At 39.8% G+C, this 15,358-nt stretch overlaps 1 protein-coding gene across 11 annotated transcripts in view; it reads right to left on the bottom strand.

The window, feature by feature from the left end:
* ptk2aa (protein tyrosine kinase 2aa) overlaps positions 1-15,358 on the bottom strand; it is a 71,589-nt gene that overhangs the window by 48,474 nt on the left and 7,757 nt on the right. For all 11 annotated transcript variants that reach the window (XM_028597139.1, XM_028597140.1, XM_028597142.1 and 8 more), the window contains exon 2: positions 3,444-3,470. The gene's annotated coding sequence lies outside the window, so the exon portion shown is untranslated. The remainder of the gene's footprint in view (positions 1-3,443; positions 3,471-15,358) is intronic.

Genomic DNA, 15,358 nt, shown 5'->3' with positions numbered 1-15,358 from the left:
TTAGTGGTCACAAAGAAGAAAAGATAAATACTGTGCTCAGTGATAAACAGTTACAAAAGTTATCTTCTTCTCATGGAAAAAGAAAGTGAGAGAAAACAGTGAGCCAGAAAAGGAAAGGAAACAGAGACAGTGGGACAAAGAGAGAGAAATAATATGTAGCGATTGTTTCAGGATGAATGAGAGGGAAAAAGTGGACAGAGCTGCACAACAGAAAGAAAGTTGAGTGGAGAATGAGAGAGAGAGAGAGAGAGAGAGAGAGAGAGAGAGAGAGAGAGAGAGAGAGAGAGAGAGAGAGAGAGAGAGGGGGGCTTCTGGAGGGAGGAGCTAGAAACTATTAATATGCTAATCTTGCTAGTCTCTTGTGTTCAATGTAAAAAAAAAACTCTTGCTTCTGTTTATGAAGCTGACCTCAGAACAGCCCTATGTTGTACGGCTACCATCACAAATGCAACTCAAAGGAAGAGAAAAGAAGAGAAAAATAACTAACTACTCAGACTCATCTACAGTATTTCATTAAGATCTTAATCAGCTCCACTGTACTCCCGCAGCCAATAGAAAGCTCAGTATCAGGGTTTTCCCTACCATTAAGAGCAGCACCCAAGCCATTTTGGCCACCACCTAAGCCAAATGTATGTCAAATCAATGTGAGCATCAAAACTAACTTAATGATTTTTGATGATTGTAGTTGGTCCTCAGTGGACAAGTTTTGTCTTTAAGCTTTGAGTGTTATTTATTAAGCTTTTTGTTTCTTTATTGGGAAATTGCAAAAACAAGAAAAATCTCAATCAATCCTTTTGCACCTAACAAATTCATACTGATTACACATCCTTCTTCCTATACATATTGTGGATGAAAAATAAAATACATTAAATGAAAAACATTCTCCCAAACCCTAATATTCTCTCATAGAAGATTAGAAAAGTACTTTGGGGGTCCTACAAACTCCAGCTGTTAGCAACATCAAGAATCCACTTCCAAACCAAGATCTCAATCAATTGCACTTCATACTGCACATTAAAAGTCCCTGAATGCTCATCTCCAAGGTGCTGCCCTGAATGCTCATCTCCAAGGCAACGTGCCTACAGGATTCCTTACGAGCGAGTGCCACCTATCACCGTGACTGGTGCTGCTGACCAGATGCCAGCCTCCAATAATCAAATGGATATTTAAATGGCTGAACACATCGACTGGAGAACTGAAGACCTCAGTCAGTTACTGAACATACAGAAGTACAAAAGCACACAGCAGTCACAGAAACATGAAACATTAATGGTACCGTGTGTGTGTGTGTGTGTGTGTGTGTGTGTGTGTGTGTGTGTGTGTGTGTGTGGGTTTCCTTTAATTTGTGCTCCATCTCAGGCATTGGCCATTGTTATGAAGATCTGGTGGGAGCAGGGGGTTTTAGTAATGTGTGTGTGTGTGTGTGTGTGTGTGTGTGTGTGTGTGTGTGTGTGTGTGTGTGTGTGTGTGTGTGTGTGTGTGTGTGTGTGTGTCTACACTTTTGAAAGCCTTTTGTCAGAGGACCGGATGTTGCCATGAATGGGAAGCGCTCTTTGGGACTGTGCCAGTCTCTCTCTCTCTCTCTCTCGCTGTGTGTTTATGAACATAATTATTTTAGCAGGGGACGGAAGCACACCCACAAAGTGTAAAAGCTACTTGATGTAACCTTGCATTTTATAAGTGAACAATTAATGTTTGCCCCATGCCTTGAAGTTAAATTTCAAAGGCTATTTGAATTACGAACTTATTCTTTATTTCGTAAATTCAAACCGTGTTTTCCTGCATGTAATCCACATCACTCTTTACTTTACTGCATTACTCTTTTGCTGCTGACCCTTTCAGAAATACATGTAACAATAAAACTTTTGCCAGGGGTTTTCATACCTGCATGTCAAAATGTCATTTAGAGTCAGAGCCCCTTTAACTAATGACAAGGTCAACTTTACAGCCCCCCCATCAATACAGTAATGAGGTTGTAATGGTTCCTTAGTTCTTTGCTTTTAAAAAATGAAATTAGCACACATGGGGTTGGATAGAGGGATGTATCAATAATGGTTGCAGGGGCTTTTTGTTGTGGTTTTATGTTGCTTTCCTACTCTGCATGTACATGTTTTACTATTTATTTATGGTGTGCTATATGTTGTATTTTTTTATATAATTTGAAAAATTATTACAACTATTGAAATATATTTATTTGCAGGGTGACGTGTTCCTGTGTTATAATTTCCTTGACCTAGAGGAGGAACGTAGTTGTTGGCATCAACAGTTTAATGTGATCGTATCCAAGTTGTACTAATGACTTGCACTGATGCCATGCATCGCCTCTGGCCTTGCTAATCAAATAAATAGATATGTCAGTGGTCCAATGTAATATCTGAAGCCTACGGAGTGATCATACTGATGAAGACCCCACACCTTAAAGTCATCACCTAAGGCGTGAAGGAGCAAAACAGTTTTAATTAAGCTAACAAAAACACAAAAACATTGTTACACACAATGGAATTACGCGTCTCTATTGAAAATTCCATTGTTATTCTCTTGCTTCCTCCCAGCTGGCAACAAATGAGAATTGCAGGACATTGGTCACTTAATTCATCTGATATAACTGGCCAGCAAGGCCTTCTTTCAGGGCATGATGCCATGACTGAGTCATAATTCATATGATTTAGCCCGGAGCGTGTTCAGACGTTTTGATTATTTGAAAAAAGATTTTCTACATGAAGAGTTATATATACTATCGGTATAGTCGACAGAGTAATCTATAAGCATACTTGTTTTTAGTTACACTGTAATCACTGTAACAATGTAATACTAAATAAAAGTGTTCCTCATCTTTGACAAAATAACCTTAACTCAAGGTCCACTTACTACTAATTTACATTTCCGGAGATTTCAACTGCATCTCATGGGTTTTACTAAAACATAGATACAGGTAATAAATTGCAATATATCTAAATCTCTATATATATATATATATGTTTAAAATCGCAATAATATCTTATTTTGACATAAGTATCGTTATAATTGATTCCCAACCCTAGTCTTCACCCACAAATTGCATGTAGGCTCGGACGTCATGGCGTTGGCTTAGTTGTTGTCACATGATTTCAATGTGAAACTTAGGTCACATGATGACAACTAAGCCAACTCCATGACAACTGAGCCGATTTTAATTAGCTGGTGAAGACATGGTTAAAAGCTCCAGAAACAAAACAAAAAGGCTCGTAAGTGGTCGATTGTTAATTTTGTGTCATCAAAGATTGTCTTATCAAACTATTCCCAAGGCCATTTAATGGAGTTTCACACTAATGCTCCTCATCTATTGTGATGACCTGATCACACTTAAAGTTGCTACAAACTCTGAATGTGTGAGTGAAGCAGCAGCTGAGAGATTAGCAGTGCTGTAGCAGGTGTCTACAAAACACTCCAGATCAGCTACTCACCTGTGTAGTAGGCAATCCTGGAAATATCTGCAAGACAAACAGAAAAAATAGAGTTGGCTGGTGTGTTTAATTATGAGCCACTGAATAAAAAAATCATCAGGTCAGAACAAACATGTTAATGAAGTTTTTAAGTCCAACAGCAGGTGTTCTCAGATACGTTACTTCATCTAAATTCGATTGATTTAAAAAAAATAAATCAATAGCCCATTGTTACATGATTTACCCCCACCCGAGATATGCTGAAGCTTTATTGGTTAGACTAATAAGCTGACTCGGAAATGTTCCGTTGCCTTGGGCCTCCTTTGTTGGCATTTTAAACTCCGGCTGATTTATGAGGACTATGGTTAACCTTTTCTCAGATCTCTGCAGGGTAAATCCAGACAGCTAGCTAGACTATCTGTCCAATCTGAGTTTTCTGTTGCACGACTAAAACAACTTTATAACACAACATACACATGTTCGACTAAAACAAGTTTCTTCCAGGCCTATTTTGCAGCGGCACCGCGGCTTTTTGCCGGTGCTTAGCACCGCCCAAGACGATTGTGACTGGTTTAAAGAAATACCAATAAACCAGGGCATGTTTTCCTCCCATTCCCCGATTGCTATGTGGAGTAGCCGGACTCTCCTCCAGCGCGCTTTGGAGGAGGGTCTGGCAAAGAGAGACTCGGACGACAGTGACTGGGCTTCAGGTCAGTCTACCTTCTTGCAAAGGTTGTACTCTTAAAGGTTGCAACATTTACATGCTTTAAGGTTTTTTAACACATCAGTATACATCCACGGTTTTAAGGCTGGGACATGCTTATCTGGCTTCTAGAAAAATTTACATGGGGGGGGTGGGGAGTATGATTTTGTGTTTTTTTCTGTCTTAGCTTGCTTAACACTCACGTCCAGAAAATGCATTTGTTAGATTAGGAGGTGAGTGAATCAGCTGCTCTGCAACCTATAGTAACACCATTAACATAACACCCTTCTCTATAAAGACCCCTAGATACTTTGACGTGTACCTTCAGAGAACCACAATACTAGCCTTAGACGAGTGGGCTGGGCACTATGATTTAATATTTTGAATCTTTATTTTGCAGGAGGAAATTAAAGCTCTAGCAGGAATTCAGTTTGTGGTCAGTAGGAGATATACACAGTTGACTGATGGCCAAATGACAAAACATTTCTCAGGTGACTCTGCATTTTAATACTCCTAAAACTAAGAATAATTTTGTTTTACTGTAAAAGGGGGCATCTGGTAAGGATGCCCCCTGGGCGCCTCCCTAGGGAGGTGTTCCAGGCACGTCCAGCTGGGAGGAGGCCTCGGGGAAGACCCAGGACTAGGTGGAGAGATTATATCTCCAACCTGGCCTGGGAACGCCTCGGGATCCCCCAGTCGGAGCTGGTTAATGTTGCTCGGGAAAGGGAAGTTTGGGGTCCCCTGCTGGAGCTGCTCCCCCCGCGACCCGACACCGGATAAGCGGACGAAGATGGATGGATGGATGGATGGATGTAAAAGTGTGTACTCAGTGGCACTTTATTTTTATGACTACTATTTACTTAGTTGAAAGTACTCTCCTCCTACTTTCAACTCCTACTCTGATTATTGAGTGGCTTAGTACAGTACACTACATCGATACTGCAGCTCCCTGACTCCCACAGGAAGCTCAGGAGAAGCTCTTTAAAAACTTGACACCAAGGCCTATCACACTCAGTTAGAGCAGAGATATGGCTGTGTGCAGGAGGTCAGGAGGATAAGTGCCTAAGTGCTTTAGACACCCTGATGTACACACAAATACTGGGTAAGCATGCACACACACACAGGGTAAAATGATAGCAGGGGTTGTCAACAAAAAATATTTAATGGTAAGAAAACCCACACACCAAAAGGAAATACCAGAAAGGTGACTCATGGTGTCTGTAATATCGACAAACCCTTTGAAATATCAAACCAGGACCCTAGAGTTAGTGTGTGGTTGTGCATGGCCGTGGCGATGGGATTCGAGACGACACCATTACAGTAAGACTATAAACTATTGACAATTCCCAATAACATCTTAAGTACAAATATAGCTGCAAGCAGCAATGAGGGGGCCAAGCAGTACACTAGCAGGAAAGGCGTTGCCATGGCATGAGCAAGCACTCATAGCAACTTTGATGGCAATTGAATAAAGAATGGCTGAGATATCAGCTCATTTACGTTGTTACAGTGCCCCTAGAGGCCAAATTACACCAATGTCCTTGTGCGTTCTCACAATCAAGGGCCAAGTCCCTGTATCAAGTTTGGCTTTAGTACATCAAAGCGCTGCTGAGATATGAGCTCATTTCCTGTGATTATAGCGCCCCCATAGTGGTCAAAGGTCACAAAGTTTATTTTACGTCCTTGGGATTTGGTCTTGAGTCCATGTACAAAGTTCAGTTTCATAACACGAAAAAAAGCGTTGGTGAGATATGAGCCTACTTCCTGTGATTATAGCACCAACCTAGTGGTCAAAAGACTCCAAATTGATTGTGCATCCTCAGGATGCAGTCCCAAGTCCATGTACCAAGTTTGGTTTCAATACGTGAAAGCATTGCTGAGATAGGAGCTCATTTCCTGTAACTCTAGCGCCCCCTAGTGGTTGAAAGTCACCAACTTTCTTGGGGCATGAGTCCAAGTATTGAGATTGGTGGTGATACGTGAAAGCCTCCCCGATATACAAGTTTACTTCCTGTTTAGCGGCTTCGCCGTCGATTTCAATTGGCTGTGACGGGCAAGCGCTTTCGAATATCAATACGCAATGGAGAAATATTTGTGCGGCTTGGTCTGAAGATCATCTGTGCCAAGTTTCGTGAAAATCTGAGAAATCTTGTGAGCTGTGAAAACTTTTTAGTGTTTTTGATGAAATCCAATATGGTGGCCGGATCAATTACGTTGATGTCACAAATTGGCATGCGTGGCCTTAAGACCTCCCACAGTATTAACAGACACTGCTAGCAAGTTTTAATTCCAAACACATCAAACCTTATAGGCCAAAACGTAATATTAATAATATAATAATAATATTAATAGGTCTAAGGTCATCACATTTCTTGAGCCTCTTCCTAATTGGGCTCTGTACCTATGTACTAAGATTGGTGTTGATACGTGAAAGAGTTGCTGAGATATGAGTTCACTTCCTGTTTGGCAGCTCCACCGTTGATTTTGATTGGCTGTGACGGGCAAGCACTGTCGAATATCAATACGCAATGGAATAACTTTTGGGAGGCATGGTCTGAAGATCATCTGTGCCAAGTTTCGTGAAAATCAGACAAATTTTGTGACCTGTGAAAACGTTTTTTGTGTTTTTGATCAAATCCAATATGGCGGAAGGTCCAATATGGCGGATATTGACATCAGTTGAGTTCAGCGTCATCCAAGGAATCCAATTATATCTCGATGTTCAAAATTGGGCATATTGTTCAAAAGTTAATCGCATGGCTGCAACGCCAACTTTGACCCATTGTTGGCGTTAGACTGCCTGTGGTGCAGACCTAAAACTTGGTGAAATGAATTATGGGACTGTCCCGAATCAATGTGCCAAATTTAACAACTTTTTACTGTACGGGTTTGGGCTGCCATAGACTCCCATGGCAGAGGAAAGATTTGTAATAAGTAGAATCACTACTACCCAATTTTTGCATATGCTCTGAGAACTTCTTCACTTTACAAACTGCAAATACTTTAACATTTTCGGTGATACATTTCCAGTTTCAATTTTAACATCTAAATTGAGGTTTCTCTGACAACTTGCTTGATGTAAAAACAGCAGAACGCTTTATGTCAAATTGGGCCATGACAGGTAAGATAATGTTAAAAGGGTCTATCTTTTTATTCAAATCTCCTATAGGAAAATTCTTTTTTGACTTGGCCTGCAGTAAAGTCATAATGTAAGAACAGCCAGCCTGCTGCCCCACATAAGATTCAGGCTTTTGTTATACTTATTTGTATTATTAAGCACAATACATTTTCTCTCATCTCAACATGTTGCCATGGATCACCTTTTCAATGATTAAGCCAAAGACAACAAATATAATCAATGACTAAAACCATATCCTAAATGGATGAAATGAACCAAGATAAACAGATCTGGAGCTGCTAAAGTCTCAAAGCGTCTATAATGACATCTACAGTAGATAGATCTGAACCCTGCACACACCATCTGCCCCATGGTTGCTCACACTGACTATATTTTGTCACTGTCTCTCTTGTAAGCGTTAAGTGCTATGTAGCCTGACATCTGCAGCCAAACTGGTGTTGCTACAGTCTAGACTAAAACCCATAGGAGACTGTGGCCTTTTTATGTCTGAAAAACTAAATTAGACCGCACCTGAAGAGCTGTGAAAAACATTGCAGTCTTTATACAAATAATTTGTTTAACCACTTTTTATAGATGTGCATTTTCAGCCCAGAGTTCTTTTATATGTGTGACTTTTTATTGATTCATGTCATACAATTTATTTAAAAGCGGTTTTCTCTCCATAGAATATCCCGCAGGAGTCCTAGCATTGTGCTAATTACATACCAGTCTGTTTAACAGCCTCCACAGCACATATATCAAAGAGGGCTATGGGACACGCACACGCACACACGCACGCTTGGCAGGCGGCCCAAAACACCTGCTCCTCAAGCTGTCCTCAAGAACCAGACACACGAGAGGAGAGGAGTAAAGATTCATCTTGTAGATATATATGTAGATATACGGCTGTCTATCCCACAAATTATTTAGCATTTCTTTAATTTTATTTATGATATATTTGTGTTGTTGTATACGTTAAAGTTGGAGACAGAAGCCGTTGGAGACTGAGAAGAAGATTGAGACAGAAGCCGGTAGAGCAGAGCGAAGTCCCGGTGAGCAGAGTAGACGTAGTAACATCACTCGCCAAACATTGTCTGGAAAATTATTTTAATGAATACATGGCGATGTGAGAAATAAGCAACAGTCCACAACATAGGACCTTCTTCCTGTTTTACTTTCTTGCTCCCGCCCCAAACACATCTGACCAATAAGGGGAGTGAACAATTCTTACGTGGTTTTGTAGTGATGTGGTTTTGTAGTGATGCATTTTGGATTGCTTGGATTTTTCTCTGTGTGAAATGAAACCGAACCAAGAGAGAAAAAGCTCCAAGTTTGCAAACTTGGAACCAGATGTTATTTTTCCCACAAAAATGAACACTTCTGCAAGAATCAACTGAATTAACCTGATGAGAGCAGTCAGCTGTTCTGCCTCGTTGCTCTCTGTCTAATGGTTAAAGCTGAGCTGGCACACGCCTCTGTGTGTGTGTGTGTGTGTGTGTGTGTGTGTGTGTGTGTGTGTGTGTGTGTGTGTGTGTGTGTGTGTGTGTGTGTGTGTGTGTGTGTGTGTGTGTGTCCCTCTGGACAATGGGGCGTTACTGGAGCATACAGTCTTACGATGCAACAACATAGCCCCTCAGGCACCAATCACACCTGCCAGACACTAACATACAAATACATATAATAACACACACAGGATGTTTTTGTCCTTGAAAATATATTTTTGTTTGTGGTTTTGAGTTCAAACAGTATCTGCATTTTCTCATTATTTACATTCAGATAAACATCGAGCAATTATTCAAAACCTGTCACAGAAACACAAGATAAAACACACACACACTAAATCCTACACACATGCAACATAATAAGGTCATGTGAACGCATGACTGCTCATACACATTTATCTGCAAAAGCGCACACGCACTGTGACACACACATTCACTCAAATGTGTATAGTTCAGGTGCAGTGATAAAGCTAACTGGCTTACTGGAGCGGCACGCATGTTAATGTATCACACTCAGACCAGATACACTTTGTATAATTCATCCCAACAGATTTAGGACGAATAAACCAGGGAGATAGCTACGATCTAAACAATTTTTTTGTTGCACTGTTTTTTTAAATAAATCAAAAACATATCTGACATTAATGACCAATTAAATTACATTCCCTGTTGTGGGTTTCAAAATATAAAAATGCACTGAAAACGTGTTTTTGGAGTAAGAAGAAAATCAAACATTAAATATTAAATTTTTATTTCATTTTGTATGAGCGCAAAGTAGGAAACTGGTTTACAAGGAAAAATGAATACTTAATGCTGATTGGTCAATGAAAGGAAATCCTTACTGGCTCGGCACTACGCTCTGTTTGATTAGAAAATATATATATATATATATATATATATATATATATATATATATATATATATATATATATATGTATATATTTATGCTCAAATGGCTAAAAACACAAAATTGTATGTGGTCATTTATTTTATTTCATATATTTTTATGGAGTTTTTCCGAATCCAAATCAAGATTCTTAGGATAGAGGATGTTCTATGTTATATAGATTGAAAAGCCCTATGAGCCGAGTTTGTGATTTTAGGATATAAACATAAAACAGACGTAACTTAAGGTTACTTTTTATAAGTGCACTACCTCGTGTACCTCCTTCTCCTGGCAAACAAAGGATCAGTCATCACATCTAGAAAAGTGTCAGCTTAAATGCAGATAAAAGTATCAATTATCAATTATGGACCAAGACCGAAATATTAAAACATACTGACATATAGAGGATTTAACCTAGAAACAGGGGGATTGTTACTTCATGCCTACATTTACAATATACACACACGCAACACACTGAGTCACATGGGCAACACTCTACCTAAGGTTGCACACTGTATTCAAACACAAACCCACTCATTTGACACACATAATCTCACATTCTGCTTCCCACACACACACACACACACACACACACACACACACACACACACACACACACACACACACACACACACACACACACACACACACACACACACTTCAAGTTGAAGCCTCCTACATACAGTCAACCACACACTTCCATCTCCTTTTTTCACATACAAACACAATCCTTCATCAAAAGTGTGGCAGATGCTAAACAAAACAAAATAGCGCTTCAAATGTTCAAGTAGTTCATTACGCCATTTATTTTCTCAATAACTCAATCATCTGGTCTAAAAGAATGTATCTTCCTCCTCCTCATGCCCATGGACATCATCACTGTTATAACTACTGCAGAATTGCATGTATCAATAATCCTTTTCGATTCATACTCGTGGAACCTTTCCAGATACACAGTGTGTTCAAATGTATTGCCCAACCACAAACAACTATTTTGAGTTTAGAGGCTACAGAATAAAAACTAATGCTGCTCATTAACACACACACACACACACACACACACACACACACACACACACACACACACACACACACACACCTCTTGTTTAACATCTTACCATGGTATAGTCCTTCCATGTAAGGTCCCAAAGAGAAGAGAAGTCTAATCCCCCCTGACAGACAGCTAAATTGGGAAAAGCCAAAATCCCAGGCTTCTGTGGTCTTTGGGCTAGCGTTGAGATGTGCTAGCCAGCTAACTCAGTAATGATGGCTAATGTTGGCTTAAGCTTACAACCCAGCCTCCTCCTCCTCCCTCTACTACTACAACTACTGCTAGTAACACTGACAGATACACAGCAGCATGAGTGGGAGTAGAGTAGGGGAGGGAAGGAGGGAGGGAGGGAGAGAGCGAGGGGTAGTAGGCAGCCTATGACAGTGAAATGGGGGAGGGAGCTAAAAGAGAGAACAGGCGGAAGGAGGAGGGGGTGTCTTTGTCTCCCAGGAGAGGGATGGAGCGCGAGAGAGGGAGCCAGATGTACAGGACTCAGAGGGAAAGCAAGTGAGGAGGGAGAGACAAGAGAATAAGTGGGATAAAGAAAATAAGAAAATGATGCAACAACTTCATGAAATGAAGTGAGAAACAGGGAAGAAAGAGGTATAAAACAGGAACAATATCGGGGGAAAAGAGAAAGTGAGGAGGAAATAATATAATATAGGGGAGAGAGCTGAGAATTACATAAGAGGAAGACGGAGAAGAGTGTGAGCTGTGTTGCCTTTGGCTAGTCTGCCACGCTGACAGAAATGCACCCCTGTGGAGCTACTTAATTAGTCATAATGCAGTATTCTCAACTCAACGTTGTCCTGCAGAAATCATCAATCTTCAGCACAAAAACACGGGGAATAATCAATTGTTCCAATGACTTTGTTTTGAGGGGTGCACATTTAATCCAATTATACTGTAATCAAATCACACGCAGGGATATAGAAGAAAGCAAACCCACCCTAATCTAATTTTACCAATATTTTGAGATAGAATAGTTTACTCACTCTATAGGCTCAAATCGTGACACTAATAACTTCATAAAACCAAAAAAGAATACATGATAGCTGAAAAACACTGAAAATAAGTTATAGGAATGATGTTTGGTCCATGCAGACCCCTTGCGAACATGGGCAGACTGCAGCATGCAGAAAGTATAACTTGGGCTGTAGTTTATATTAGAAACGTCCTAATACTCAGAGTTCCACCTTTCATTTGAAGATTTTATGCAATTTAATTTCATGCCAGAAATGAAATGATTACATACCTCAAATTGGCAGGACTATATTGATCACAGTAGGCTATATAGTGAAATAATTAGAACAAATCAGACACGGTCAGCAATCTCTGGTGTTTTCGGTATTTTCAAACATAACTTACTCCCAGACTAATAAAACTAAGAATAAACCAGATTCTAAAGTGAGACAACCTTGGTTAAAACAAGAAAAACTGAAGTTAAGTGTGTAAGAGATGTCATCCGATATGCCAGCAGTTTTGTCTAGAGAAGTCTCATAAGACACATAAGATATCAGCATTTAAGAGCATGAACGAACATGCATGTCCCAAAGGCAGAAATATGTTATTGCTGGAACTTTCCTGTCTATGGCCGTTTTCCACTGTTTGTGCTTGCAGATATGGATCACAAAATGTGCTCAAAGTGCCATAAAATCACTTGGCGGTCACTGATTCTTGAAATTATGAACCAGTATGTCACATTATATTGTCTATGAAGTAGAGCCCGGCCGATATGAGCTAATTGCATTTAAATCGGCATCGGCGTTTATAACGGCCGATGAAACATGAGAAACAGTCTCATGCTTCACTCATGTTATGAGTGTTGCATAGTTTGCCCACCAGAGGGAGGTCTGCAACTCCCCAGTTGACAACAGCGCCAGAAATCCACTACAGAAGAAAGCTATCAGCCAAGCCAGTGGCAGAGCATTACACCCGGCATGGAGATGTGCTGTTTTGACGGTGAGTCTGTCGTTCGTCATGTGAAATGATTGTAGATTTAGTTCATACACTTTATATAAAAACGGTGTGGTAGTTCTAGCTAACGGTCCTATCATTATCACTTCTAAATATTCTGTAACATCGCTTACAGCCGCTAATGCATTGCTATATTAGATTAGCCACAAAGCTAACTAATACCATGTTTATCAGTGGAAGAGCGCGAACGTTAATAAGAGGTCAAACTATAACGTTAGCGTTTAACTTATTCTAAATATATCTGCACATAATGACCGCGTAACTGTGGCAGGGGGGCGCGTGTAGTCAATGACTAGAAGTTATGTACAGGCAGCGTGCCTCGAAAAAACAACTGTTACGTTATTCTAACGCTAACATAGCTTCCTTTTTAGCAGCCCCCTTAAATGCTTGCTATTAACTTGTTTGAAGGTGGTTCTTCTCAAAATTGACAGCGGTGTGTTCATGACACTAAACGTTAACCATTCAACTTCGAATTGATTCCGTAATCTTCTCTGAGCTGACGCCGCCTTGGCAGTTGAAATCAGCTCCGATCATTGGCTCAGATACGGCTTCGAAATGACAGGAAGTCATTCATTTCCTATGGAGATTCGCAGACCGCATGCGAATGGGTCCGAACCGGGTCCGAACGAGTGCGGTGCGAAAAAAATCGTGTCAGTTGGTCATCCGGATGCGTTCAAAAAATTTAACTCTTGCGAACAGCTCATTGACATCAGATTGACATATATAGGAAAAGCTACGGACGGTTCCTATCCGACGGAAGGTAGTGTTGCTATGGTACTGATAAACAAACCTGCTAATGCTAATTGGTTAGCTAGCAACAGACGTCTTGTATATATGTCAATGCGTCTAACTATTGACATTATATCGCTATATCACATTTAACCGACGTGACATGTCAACGTCCTGGGCAACTTTACTCCACGCAGCAGCCTTTCTATTTATAGCTGTATAAGAGAGGTCAGAGAGAATCGGACATTCAGACACTTATCAGTCCTAGTTGTTCTGCCATTTTTGTAAATCGCTTCCGAAGCTTTTCAACTGTGTAGTACGAGGTCCGTTGGGGGCGTATTACGGAGCTGATTTCAACTGCCAGTGTGAAGGCGGCGTGAAAGCCGGTAACAGTAGGCTAACTTTACGTTCGCCAGCGCATGACGATGTTTTGATTTAGACTGCACAAAGAGAAGAGGAGAAGATATACGGGACCGTTGTGAATGTGTCTGTGAGAGCAAATATAGTGTAGTTACAGTAACTACAGTAGGTGCGTCAGAAATTATTAAACCAGAGGGGACATGTAAATAAATGTGAGCTGAACAAGCGCTTTTTTTTTTTTTTTTTTTTTTTTTACAATACAGATTGTTTCAAAGCAGCTTTACAGACATAGGAAAATGTTGTAATAATATTGTTAAATATAAATAGGTAATACCTATTGCTTGACAAATAAAAATAAAAAAAATATTTCTCTATATTTCTCATTTTTGCCTATGTAGGAGATCCCTGTTTTTTTTATTATTATTATTATTATTATAATTGTAGTGATGACATGAGTAATGATCCATGGTGATATTATTAATACACATGCTTATTCTTTCTCTGTCTCTCTTTCTGCCCTACAGATGGCTGAAAAAGGTGAACGCTGTAGCAGCAAAGTGTGGGACTACTTCTGCAAAGATTCCTCTAATGCATTGTTCTGCAATATATGTGCAGCTAATGTAAGCCAGGGGTCTATCAAAGCGAAGCAGAAAAACACTTCCAATTTGTGGACTCATCTGAAAACCAAACACAGTGAGCAATATAAAGAGGCACAGCAGCAGTGTGAGGTACAAAAAACTCTGTTAGAACTAAGCCTACCCTGCCACAAGCATTTGATAAGGTACTCAAAAAGTAGTGAAGGAGGAAAACCTCTTGCCTGTGTGTTGTATATATTGAGAACATTCTACATTGTTTTAATTATATTTTGGTATTATTTATTTATTTATTTTATATGTAGCTATACATTTAACTTATTTTAATTTTATTTTTAATTCATTGACATGGTTTTGTGGAATATTGAATTTGTTTGGTATAGTTCTTTTACTTTAACTTTAGTATTATAATTTATTTACAGTACACAGACAAACAAAGACACAAACCAGCTTCAACTGGAAGTAAGTAAAAGTGTTAAATGTTTAAAACCAGACTGTTTTTTGATCATTAAAAAATATATACTTTTGATGTGCAATTGTTTAGTCATTGAGACTGTAATCTAAGGCTTTTTTTTTTAACATAATCCCTTCTGGAAAATGGTTTATACAGCCCACATACATAGAACAGGCAGATATTTTGCTATTGAATGTAGTGTAAGTGCAGTTTATAGGAAATGGGTCTAATATCCAGTTTATTTTCAAAATCAAAATATTGGCTTATAAATCGTCTCTTTTCAAGTTAATATCGGCATCGGCCCCCAAAATTCCATATCGGTCGGGCTCTACTATGAATCCCTCTCTCTTGCACACACAAGCAAGCAAAACAGCTGACGGACAAGACGAGAGTTGTTCAGGAGTAAAGCAGATTAATAGGCCACTGGATTAGTAGGCCAAGATCACTCTCACACACACACACACACACACACACACACACACACACACACACACACACACACACACACACACACACACACACACACACACACACACACACACACACACACACACACACACACA

The sequence above is a fragment of the Perca flavescens genome, chromosome 14 (assembly GCF_004354835.1).
Source record: "Perca flavescens isolate YP-PL-M2 chromosome 14, PFLA_1.0, whole genome shotgun sequence".
Taxonomy (NCBI): Eukaryota; Metazoa; Chordata; class Actinopteri; order Perciformes; family Percidae; genus Perca; species Perca flavescens.
This window is presented reverse-complemented; position numbering and strand designations above follow the sequence as displayed.